Here is a 13,031-nt window from a genome sequence, read left to right on the forward strand (position 1 = left end):
ACATTTCACATACTAAATCTCTCTCTTTCTGCCCATCATTTCATATTAGTTCAGTAATCATATTAAAGAGTTTCATGAGTCATCAACCAAGTTATTAGTGAGTATTGTAGGTTTGGTCTCTAGGGACCGTTCAGAAAGCTGAGCTCAGGATCCTTTCAGAACTGCCTGAGTAGGAGCTTTACCACTAAGCATGGAGAAACACTCATTACTGTATCCTTGACTAGTTCACCAAGGCCAAGCTAGCATATCTTTATGCATAGGAGCACCTGATAGTGGTGGTGCAGTCAATCCACATGCTCCCTAAGTGTGTTCCTTACAAAACTTTATTACTACAGATACAAAGAAAACAGACAAAGCCCCTGTTGTAAAGAAAGAACCAATCTAAAAAATGTTCATAGGAAACAGAAACATAAGAATGAGCACATTTAAAAAAAAAACTAGAAAAAGAGTAAAATATCAGGACTTGAAGGAGTTGTGGTCAATTCCAATTCAGGAATTAGTATATCATACTCCTCCCCTACTCATCAAAAATAGTTATTATGCCCCTATTTTAACAGTTAGAATCAGGTAAAGAATTGGGTATTATCAGAGTAACTGGAGCCAAAATTAATTTGGAGAGACACTGTGGAGGCAATTCCAATATCCCCCTAGAGCAGGGAAGTACTGTTGTTTCTATAGGTAACCCTTTCTTTCCCTGAATTGGTTGTCAGACACTGCTAAGACTTTTTATTCAAATGCCCCAAATGAGATGCTAGGTAAGAGAAGAGAGTGTACAATCAAAACCATGTGGGACCTGCATTTGCCCAAAGCAAAGTCTGTCTGGCACTTGCAAGCTTTGGATATACCTTGATATGCATCTCATCCATGAGGCATCATCACTTAGTGAACAGCCTGTTTGAGCCTGAAACTCCAAGTCATCTTCCCTATACAAGCAGGAACTAATGCAAACTGAAGTAGTGGCACACTCACTGCTTTGGTACCACTCAAAAATAATGGAACAGCCCTAACCGGTTTGGCTCAGTGGATAGAGTGTCGGTCTGTGGTCTGAAGGGTCCCAGGTTTGATTCTGGTCAAGGGCATGTACCTTGGTTGTGGGCACATCCCCAGTAGCAGGTATGCAGGCGGCAGCTGATCGACGTTTCTCTCTCATCGATGCTTCTAACTCTCTATCCCTCTCCCTTCCTCTCTGTAAAATATCAATAAAATATATTTAAAAAAATAATAATGGAACAAAACCCACAGAAGCTAGCCTTGGCTTTATTGTTGGTTCAGGAGTTTTAGTAAACAACTTCATGATTATGTTACTAGGGAATGTTCTAGGATTTCCGTCACGCCCAAACAGGGATCTTCAAAAATCCTCAGTTCAGAATCTTTTTAGGGCTACTTGGGTTTCTAACTATTGGGCAAGAAGTAAATAATTGAATAGATCTATAAGTCTACTTTGTTGATAGTGGCTATTTCATTTTTCTACATCATATATAGATTCATGCACTTCCACCAGATGTCAATCATGTCCCACAAGGTACAAAAGTAGCCAGAATCTTGTTGACTCACTTGGCTAGGGTTTCCTACATTATCCAGTTCTTTCACTTCTCACCCTGATTTTGCACATTTGCTCTAATCCTTGTCGACTTTCATCACCGCTGGCTACACAGCTTCTTCTGAGATTCTAAGATTAATGTTTGACTCTCTGAACTTAAGTCAAATGAAATTTTTCTTACTGATATTAATTTTTTTCTTCCCTCTGATATGTACTAGTGATTTCAATTTTTCTTCTTTTTTCTTCCCTTTGAATTATGTACCAGCTTTATTATGTTTCTCTGCACAATTCCCCCAATCTGTCTTTCTCTACTCCAACTCCCCCCTCTTCAATCACCTTGAGCCAATTTTAGTTTTTCCTTCCCCACTACCTAGCTCTGCTATTTTCCTCTATTCTTATGAGAGATTGAGACAGTTGCACTCATCTAAGCTGTGTCCAGCTTTCTGGTCCATAGAAATGATGACATAATGTTTATAGTATCAATCTATTAATAGTAAGGGTGATTTTTTTACACAACAGTGGATAACTGATAGAGTTGCTACGCCATAAATAGAAATATCAGTAAAAATAGCAGGACATTAAAATTTCTGCTCAATTTTAGCAAGTATCATTAGTCTAGGTTTCTCATCTTTGTATTGGGTCAGGACAAAAGTATAATTGAATCTCAATATTTCATTTTGTACAAGTTAACCAATTTGAACCTCAGTTACTCAGTTGTAAAACAGAGATAATGACAGAGGTCCTTTGGGTTTTACATAAAGTTTAGAAATAATGCATTCAATAATTTTTAATGGAATATTATATATAAGCACATAGGCAGTACTTTAGGCACTGGGAATGAAGTGACAAAACAAAAGGATCTTTCCTACAAGGCACAAAAGAATGGAATGTACGCACAATGCTTACTATTCTGTCTGGCACATGAAAGATTCACAGTAAAGAGTTCTTGTAACTGTTTTCACATCACGACCCTTTGTGTCTACCCAGCCATGAACCCTTTTCTTTGCTTACAGCAGGCAAAATATTCCAGTCTCCTTTGGAGGTACAATCACGTGATTCACCCCCAAAAAGTACACCTTGTTGGAGTAAATTGAACATAACATACCAACCAGTGCTGAAATTCCTAAAAATTGAGTAGTTGGGACAACTTCTATTTTTAAAAAAAGTATCCCTGCTTTTATGCCCTTCTCTCTCCTTGACCGGACCACATCAGCCTTCTGATGACTTTGCATGTTTAATAATAACTCTCCTATAATATCTGTTATTAGGACAAGATTTTATAAGCTTACTCCTAGAATTTTTCTTTTTGTCTTGATTGCCAGAAAGGTCTGTGTTAAACATTGTATTCCATTATGACCTCCAGATCCATGGGGAAAGATAATCTTTAAAAGTTAAGAGACTTTGCAAAATAATAATAAATTAAACCTAGTTTTCCTAGCTCAAATAAAATACTTTTTCCAAAACACCCCCCAGCTTAATCTAATATTGTGAGACTCCTTCCCTTCTATTTCAAACTTTCATTTTATTACATATGAATTGATTTATTGGAGTTGAATCTTGAGTATCCCCAAATGCTTTCCAAAATTTGGTAGAGACAGTTCACAAATACTTAAATACTCCAAATTAAAACTGTACGGTCTAGACCAATGACATACTAAGTTTTATGGTGCTTTGTTTTAATCACTCTTAATCAAGTTAGAAGATGTGGAGCACCGGAAGCCAGGAGCAAGGACAAAAGAAGCCCAGCTTACTCTGTTCCTTACTCCCAGGGGACTATTTGTCTACTCTTCCTACCTTTCCAGACAGGCGTCAGCAGCATTCTGGCTAGTTCTAATTCTTTCATCTGTATGTATTCTTGGACTCTGTTTCATCAGAGTCAGTCATCTGTTTCCTCTGTGGGAGTTCCTAAAGGCTTCCATTTTCATAAATTCATGTTTGCAAAATTACAATGTACATTTCAAACATCCAAATCCAGAAGGCCATACATAACCCATGAGCTGAATTGCTTGATGAAAGATGAAAAAGCACTGCCTAGAAAACGGGGAGAAAACTCCTCTAAATTCCATTCACGACGACTGCCCTGAGAGAAACGGGGGACATCCATCTGCGCTTGTCTAGACACAAATCCCTTTCCCAAGGGAAAGAAAATGCTTGCTAGGAAAGTTCTCTTAGATTTTAAAACAAGCATTTCAAAAATAATCACAAAAGGATTATTAAGTTACGAAGAAAGGATGCCATCTTTAATTCTGAAACTTAAGGGAGGAATAAAGAACTGAACGTGCCTTATTTAATTTACAGTGTTTCTGGAAACCAAGCTTGATAAATACAGTTAAATCTGGCATCACTGAGGTTTAAAGGATTAACATGTAGTAAAATAATTGCTAAAAATGGACTGCACATAATTTTAAAGATTCTGATTTTGATCATTTCAACTTGTAATTGTTAAAAAGGATACAATCACCCCGATAAGGTATTACTTTGTCAGATACGTTTTTCATTTATATTAATAAACACTTTTAAGCTTCAACTCTAATCAAGGATAGAAAAAATGAAACGGTGGTCTTAAATGTCAGGGGGTTAACATTTAATTAGGAAGTAATACACACACACACACACACACACTAGGGTGTGTGTGTGTGTGTGTGTGTGTGTGTGTATTACTTCCTAATTAAAAGACACAAAGGTAGACAGAATACAGATACTTACATAAAGACAGACAAAAGGGCAAACAAAGAGCTTGCAACACAGGCAGTATATAGTTGGTGTGTAATGGGTGACACGGGTTAAGAGCAAAGGGGGCTCAGAGGAGTGGGATTGGTTGATGCGGTTAGAGAGAAAACTTTACAGACAAGGACAAAACCAGCCATTGTTATAGAACAAGTAAAATACAGAGACAAAAGCCAGGTGGGGAGGCTATTTTGGGATCATTTTGACCAGAATAAACATAGCTTCTCTGGTTCTTATGTCCATCTGTTACTTCAGGTCCTCTAGCTACAAGCAAAGCTTATTTCCCCTAATCAAACTATTTCTGGAATACACCAGTGACGTGTCACATGCTCTCTAACAAGTGACTGTCAGCATATCCTCCCTTTCTTTGATTCAAGCACCTGTCACTGATCTGGCAGATATTCTAGTCAAGGGGACTTACTACCACCTCTCTTGTGCACAATTAATACATCCTGGCCACCAATCCCAGTGGACACCTGTGCAGGTCCTTCCTCTGTGCACTGTCACTACCATGAATGCCAGTCCTTGGGACCCTGGGAGTGAGGAAGAAGTACCACATCCTTTGCAGTCCCCAGAATTATGAATCCGTGACGTGACTCATGCAGAACTGGAGGTTCACTGTCTTCCTTTTAGTTTTACTTTGACAACCAGGCACTAGGAAAGTGATGTTTCCACCACAATGTTGCTCTAAACTACAGATACGTAAACATGGAACTGTGCCCACCCGATCCCACCTCCACTTCCATAAATAACAAGCTTTATTATCATGCTAAAATTGTGTCTTACTTTCTCTCCTTAAGTTGTATTTTCTCAGGTGATTCTTCAGCCCCTCGATGCTTCAAGAGTGGGACATGTCTTTATTCTAGCAGAACATATTATTTACAAATAAGCCAAAATAGGGAAAATATTCTTATGTTTCTTCGTGGCCAGGGCTTTCTGACTGGTAATGTGGTTCAAAAAATGACTCAATAAAAGTCCTATGACAGTGAAATAAAACTGAAAATCTCCAGGTTATCTATCCCCTGCAGAGAAATGTGTTTACATGTCAAAAGGGGATAAAACCTAGAGCCATTCATTTATATTCCGAAGGGTTGTATCAATATGGGAACATTTCCTGGAGGAGGTTTATTAATGTTAAGGAGAAAAGCGACCTGGCTGGAGTGGCTCAGTGGTTGAGCGTTGACTTATGAACCAGGTAAAACAGGAGGTCACGGGTTCAATGCCCGGTCAGGGCATATGCCCGGGTTTTGGACTCGTTCCCCAGTAGGGAGCATGCAGGAGTTAGTCGATCAATGATTCTCTCTCATCATTGGTGTTTTTCTCTCTCTCACCCTCCTCTTCTCCGAAATCAGTAAAAATGTATTTTTTTAAAGGGCAAAGTTTTTTCTTCTCCTCTTAGGAGGGGAGAGAGGCAGCTGAGCACCAGTTCCTACATAAGCTCTCAGATTCATAATTCTGTGGCTCCTCTACTGTAGTATGGACCCCCCTTGTATGTGCAAAATTCATCGGCCCTCATCACATAACTTGAGAAGCAGAATGAAGTATGGGGCACTAGCAAGGTTACTGTTGTAATTAATATGTTGTTTTTTTCTCTGAGCCCAGAATCTTTCATTTGTTTTCAGGATAAAATAAATATAGATATTTAAAACCATCAGCCAAATTCCTACAATACCTGAAGTATGTAGGTTTTGGTCATACAGAAAGAGCTTTAGGACAAACTACACATGTGCCTATTTAAGGGCTATTCAAGGGCTAAAATGTCCTTCTCATTCCTCCTACACTTCTGACTTCCACCACCAGGAATATCACAACCACCACCAAGTAAAACATTTCCTCCATATAATAATCCATTGGAGCTTTCAGAGATAAATACTTTACACCTATAATAAGGGCCATATTAAAATACATATATTAGGATGTCTAGGCTGAACAACCTCAGTCATTAGAGAATCTGTTGATATTCTTTACTTCCATAATCAAATTTTAAGGTTGATTATGGAGAACTGAACTTAGACTGTCATAGGCTTTTTATCTACAATATAGGATGTTTTTTGTCTTCCCAATAAGCTGTCCCTACCATCTTCTTCTGATATTGATCTTCCTTCAGTCTGCACCCTACACATCAAGTCACATATATAGCAGTTCACCTAGACCTGTCCAATCATAAAACTTAATCTTTCTAGCAACAGAAATCAGTCCAAGTGGAATAAGTATAGTCCAAGTGACTAAGCAGATTGCTTCCCTTTAGAAAGAGAATGTAGAAAGGAAGGGGGGTGGGGGAATGTCTTCATATTTATCCTGAAATCTTGAGCTATAAAACTAAGGATGCTAGAGGACCTATTCTCTACTGAAACAAAAATGTAATATCCTATTTTTTGTATTCAATACATACACATTAAATGCTAATTATATGATAACACTGTTCTAGCCCCTAGGCACCTACAGAACCACCTGCCTCTAGGACCTGAATCTAGTTGGGGACCATGTAACTGAAGAGAACATATAAATGTCAAAAGACTGATAGAGACTTGAGCCAGATTTTGAAGGATAAGTTCAAGGCACAGCTGTAGAGAAAGAGAAAACGGAGAACATTACCGGAAGGAGAGTGGAAACAGAATGGATATGTTTTGCTTGAAGAATAATGAACACACCTGTTTAAATGGATCAGACAATTTTTTTACAGAGGAGTCATGGGCAACAATTATACATCTTAAGTGTAGTCACCAGAAAGCCAGTAGACAGTGGCTTTTTCTCCTGTCTCCCCATACAGTCTTTCACATATATTCCAATAACACTGACCATTCTTGGATGACAAAACATCAGACAATACATGAGAAGCTAAGGCCCAGAGCATTAACTAATTTGTGTAAGGTCACAGTTAGTTGGTAGAAGTCAAAGAATTGAGTTCTTCTGATTCCTAACCTGGATTTGTTCTACTATACTATATTGAGATGCAAATGTGCCCCTCATTACTATTCCCAGTTAGGGCACTTTTTATTAATTATCTTACATATAGAAATAGTGGAAGACATCTCTTGTTTTTATGAAAAGTTCACAGAAGTATAAAAGCAAACATTATATCATCTCTACTAAGTGAAAACAGAGCATCTAGAGAGGCTACATACTGTATGATTCCAACTATATAACATTCTAGAAATGACAAAACTATGGAGACAGTAGAACGATCTATGGTTGACAAGGAATTGGGAGGAGGAGAGGGATGATTAGATGGAGTACAAAGTTTTTTCATGACAGTGAAAAATACATTGTATGATAACATAAGGATGGACACATGTTATTACACGTTAGTCAAACCCATAGAATATACACCAAGAGTTAACTCTAATTAACTATGGACTTCAGATGATTATGATGTGTCAATATACATCATTAATTATGACAAATTTACCAATCTTGTAGGGGTTATCAATAATATGGAACACTATGCATATGTGCAATCCAGGGGTATACGGGAAATATCTGTATCTTCCCTTCAATTTTTCTATGAGCATTAAGCTATTCTAAAATAATTAAGTCTTAATAAAAAAATTATGCCATCTGTTTGGCCCACGTGTTCTCCAAAATAATGGAATTTTAATTTCTGCATATAAAGTGCTTAATATCAGAATCCTATTAAAAATACGGTATTTTTTTTGTCCCCTTTGAAGAAGAAACTGCCTGATCACGTACACATTGCCACAAACTTGCATTAACTATCAAACTTTAAAAGTGACATTTCAATGTAATCTGTTCAGTGAAGAGTGAGCTACTCACTACATATCTAAATATGATATCACTGAATATATTTTGCCTCCTCCCCAACCTTATGCAGCAACCTGACTGTAAATGAGATCTGTGAAGATGAGTCTGGTTAAGTGTTCACTTACTACCAAGCTGTTAACAATTGATTATAATTCAGGTTTTATTGAACAGCACATCAAATATGTAAGCAGGTAATGGGGCTGATGAAAACACAATAAACTTGCTCTACATCAGCCTAATTTAGTTTCATAAAAAAACAAATAGGTGATTTTTATATAATATTGCCCTAGAATGTTAGCATCCTCATAATCCACAAAATTATTCCTCCAGTTTAACTTGGCAGCCATATGAACCCAAAAAGCACTCTTGAGCAAAACATGGTCTTTACTGAGGAAGTAATATAATCCATGGAAAATAACCCACAGACCAGTTTGTCACTCTTTAGATCTGTTTCTAGCCACTCAAGCAAGGCAGTCAGGTGGCAAACTGGGAGTTTCTTCACAGAGAGCCACCCCTGGTCATTTACAAGTCTAACAGGGGGCTGGCCTGTGCTTACAAACACCGTTAGCAGCAAAGTATGGTCAAGACCAGTGGTCGGCAAACCCATTAATCAACAGAGCCAAGTATCAACAGTACAACGACTGAAATTTCTTTTGAGAGCCAAATTTTTAAAACTTAAACTATATAGTAGGTACATTGTTATTAACTTCATTAGGATACTCCTAAGGCTTAGGAAGAGCCACACTCAAGGGGCCAAAGAGCCAACCACGGGTCTAGACCAGTGATGGTGAAACTTCTGAGCTCGGTGTGTCAGCATTTTGAAAAACCCTAACTTAACTCTGGTGCCATGTCACATATAGAAATTTTTTTTTTAAATATATTTTATTGATATTTTACAGAGAGGAAGGGAGAGAGATAGAGAGTTAGAAACATCGATGAGAGAGAAACATCAATCAGCTGCCTCCTGCACATCTCCTACTGGGGATATGCCCGCAACCCAGGTACATGCCCTTGACCGGAATCGAACCTGGGACCTTTCAGTCCACAGGCCGACGCTCTATCCACTGAGCCAAACCGGTTTCGGCCATATAGAAATTTTTTGATACTTGCAACCATAGTAAAAAAAGACTTATATTTTTGATATTTATTTTATATATTTAAATGCCATTTAACAAAGAAAAATCTGCCAAAAAAAAAATGAGTTCTCATGTTACCTCTGACACGTGTGTCATAGGTTTACCATCACTGGTCTAGACAAGAGTTTGTGAACATTCTGCCTTTTCTTAGATTCTTTTTTGCAATATACTCTTATTCTATTCCCTTTACCACGCCCTATGGCCACTACACATGGGTGCCACTCTGCCTGAAACTTGCCCCTATTTCAGGATATGTCTTCCTTTAGGCAGTTATTTTCAAGGGGGCTAGCCCCTCTCAAAGACCCATGGCAATATCTAGAGACACTAGGTTGTCACAACTGGGGAAGGAGTAGGGAGGAGGTCATAGTGTTTTAAGGCCAGGGTTGCTGCACAGGTGAGCTCCCCGCCCGCAAGAAAGAATTACTCAGGCTAAAACAGTGGTTCTCAACCTTCTGGCCCTTTAAATACAGTTCCTCATGTTGTGACCCAACCATAAAATTATTTTCGTTGCTACTTCATAACTGTAATGTTGCTACTGTTATGAATCATAATGTAAATATCTGATATGCAGGATGGTCTTAGGCGACCCTGGTGAAAGGGTCGTTTGACCGCCAAAGGGGTCGCGACCCACAGGTTGAGAACTGCTGGGCTACAACGTCAATAGTACAGAGGTTGGGAACATTCTGCCTTAGGGTCTTGAGTCTAATAACTTGGATATAAAACTAGGCAGAACCTTGTAGGCTGTAACAAGGCAAAAGAAAATGTGACCGTTTGTCTTCCATGTCTTGGACTCCTTTCTTTTTTCCTCATCCTTTGTCTTAGTATCTCCCCCTCTTTGACCAATGCTCCTGTGTTCTCTTCCCAAAATAAGATATACTCTCAGGACAGAGTTTGACAGGCTTATATAAAAAAATAAGTGACCAACTCAATGTGACTATAAGATTTTTTTTTAAATCAGAAAGAAAACATCAGCCCAAAAGTAGAAACTTGGGCATTAGTGATATGCATAAGAGTTTTTTTTGAGGACATATGCTTCATTCACATGCCCAGAAACTGACAAGAGAACTAATTCGTTTTAGAATATATATGTGTATATATATATATATATATAATTTTCAACAAAACTATGCACAATCGTAATCATAGATCTAATCTCTGATCCTATGGTCTTCCTCAAACTCCATGTGTCTAGTACATACTCCAACAATTCTAATTAGCAACCAATGAGTTAACAGCTAATAGTTTTGCTTTCATTTCTTTAACAAATTCTGTAGTTACACATAAAGAACCAATTTTGTTCCTTTTTAAGAAAAATTGGTGACAGAAGCAAAATAATTCATATACCTTGCATATTCTAGTTCTTAGCCCAATAACATCCACTTTTCCTTGACATGTAGTATTATATCTCTTACTACAGTTGTGTACAAACTATTTCAATGTCTTCCACCTGGTTACTTTTGAGTTATCTTCAATAGATCCTGAAAAATAGAACACATCTAACTATCTTAACTATCTTTCTCATCTCATCTATTTAATTAAAAATTAAATGTGGACATCAGAATCAAGAAGGTGATTCAGTTACATCCCCAGAGTATTCAATTACTGAATGAGAGGTCTAGGATGAGAATGTTAAAAGCTCTGAAAATTAACAAATAAGAGCAAAATCTTGATTAGCAACAACAACCCAGAACAAATTGCTCTGTTTCACTGATTTTCTTTTTCAGTTAAAAAAATCAACCAGAAAATTATATACATTTCAAGACACTGGTGAAAATTATGTTAAAATATCTCAATCAACTAAGCATGCTGTCCTTGCTTTTAAGCAGATTTTGACTCAATGGGCACTACTCCTTCTGTTCATTAAAGCATCCCAAAATAGGGTAAGGAAAAAAAAACTGTCTCTTGAAAAATGCCTAAAATCTTTGTGTGCACAAAAAAAAAAAAATTGCATGTAAATTCTGTATCTTTCATCTGCTAGAATTATCATTCCCACCACTCAGGAGCAGGCATGAGCTGAGTCCTCCCTGTCTCTGACAGTCTTTTTTTTTCAATCTTTAATTTCTTTATTAAGGTATGACATATGTGACCTCATTTCCCCCATAAATCCCCCCTACTCATGCCCTCACCCCCCTGTTGTCTGTGTCCATTGGTTGGGCTTATATACATGCATAAAAGTCCTTTGGTTGATCTCTCCCCCTTATCCCCACCCTCCCCTACTTTCCCTCTGAGATTTGCCAGTCTTATCGCTGCTTCTCTGTCTATGGATCTATCCATTTTCATCAGCCTATGTTGTTCTCTATATTCCACAAATGAGTGAGATCATGTGTTATCTTTCTCTGACTGGCTTATTTCACTTAGCATCTGACAGTCTTTACCTAGTGTCATACCCAAGGGGGAACTGCCATGTGTCAGTGATGCCATGTGAAGCTGAGACTTTCTAACAAATAGAGCAAATGGGCCAGAAACTGAGAGCAACAGGAATGTGAGAGGGGTCCCCTAATGGGTGCAAGAAAAGTCCTTAAATTGGGAAGTTATATCCCTATTTCTTAAATCTTCCACGTGAAGAAAGAAATACTATTATGACTTGCTGTGTTGCTCTACTGAATGCAAAGGGCAAGCCAATTTGAAAGAAAACAGTGAATTTCAGCTAGTTCAGTGGTTCTCAACCTTCCTAATGCCACGACCATTTAATACAGTTCCTCATGTTGTGGTGACCCCGAACCATAAAATTATTTTCGTTGCTACTTCATAACTGTAATTTTGCTACTGTTATAAATCGTAATGTAAATATCTGATATGCAGGATGTATTTTCATTGTTACAAATTGAACATAATTAAAGCATAGTGATTAATCGCAAAAACAATATGTAATTATATATTCAATATGTGTTTTCCGATGGTCTTAGGCGACCCCTGTGAAAGGGTCGTTCAACCCCCAAAGGGATCGCGGCCAACAGGTTGAGAACCATTGAGCTAGTTAAAATGCAAGTTGATTTTTATCCTCATTGTTATCATTATTATTTCTAAGTCTAACTCTGTGAGGATTCTGAAGAACGACAATCTCTGGATATGCTCTTTATTTTGTGACATTACACTATATCCATTCTGCTTATATTTCTAAGAGTGCAACCAATGTCTCTATTCATCTCTTTTTTTTTCTTGATATTCCAGAATAAAGATCTACAGAAATCTTTGTAAATAACCTTTGCCCTGTAGAAGGAAACGTATTTGTAACACAGAGAACTTGGAACACTGCTGTATCTGACCTTTTAGAGACACATCTAGTTTTGAAAAGCCCAGTGGTTCCAAAGTCCATGTGCAGGCTGGAGAAGCCTCCTCACCTTAGGGTTTAAGGCGAGGTCATTCCATACAGCCAGGGGACCCAAGTCATTACCTAGTCAAAACCCCATGCATTTTGACTTAAATTCTCTTTGTGTTCTCTCCTTCCTTGAATTTATTCTCATTCCCCCCGTACATACAAATTCACAAGGCATGATGGACTTTAGAAATGGACTAAAGCCAAGAGACACTAGTCAAGAGCATAAACTACTAAAAATAGGCCAGTTTTTGACACAACTATTCAAAGTTAGGGGCGGTTCTATTAACTCAGTGGAAGTAAGAATTTTTGTCCTCCCCAATGCACCAGAGAGCTATGACAGGCTCATATAAGTAACTGTGTCTTACCACAGCACCGATTCCCACGTGGGCAGTCACACCCCCTGGAGGGGGGCATGCAAGGCTTTCCTAGAGGGGCAGGACATATATTGAATGCTTAACCCTTTGTCAGAAGCCTCCACCTCCTTTAAGTGCTTCACTGCCAGGAATTACCTAGAGCCTTTATGCTTCCTTCACACTATGGTTGTCCA

General features: G+C 38.1%; 1 protein-coding gene across 2 annotated transcripts in view; it reads right to left on the bottom strand.

The window, feature by feature from the left end:
• CTNNA2 (catenin alpha 2) overlaps positions 1–13,031 on the bottom strand; it is a 1,123,259-nt gene that overhangs the window by 81,799 nt on the left and 1,028,429 nt on the right. The window lies entirely within an intron of this gene.

This window comes from Myotis myotis, unplaced genomic scaffold (genome assembly GCF_014108235.1).
Source record: "Myotis myotis isolate mMyoMyo1 unplaced genomic scaffold, mMyoMyo1.p scaffold_m19_p_14, whole genome shotgun sequence".
Classification (NCBI taxonomy): Eukaryota; Metazoa; Chordata; class Mammalia; order Chiroptera; family Vespertilionidae; genus Myotis; species Myotis myotis.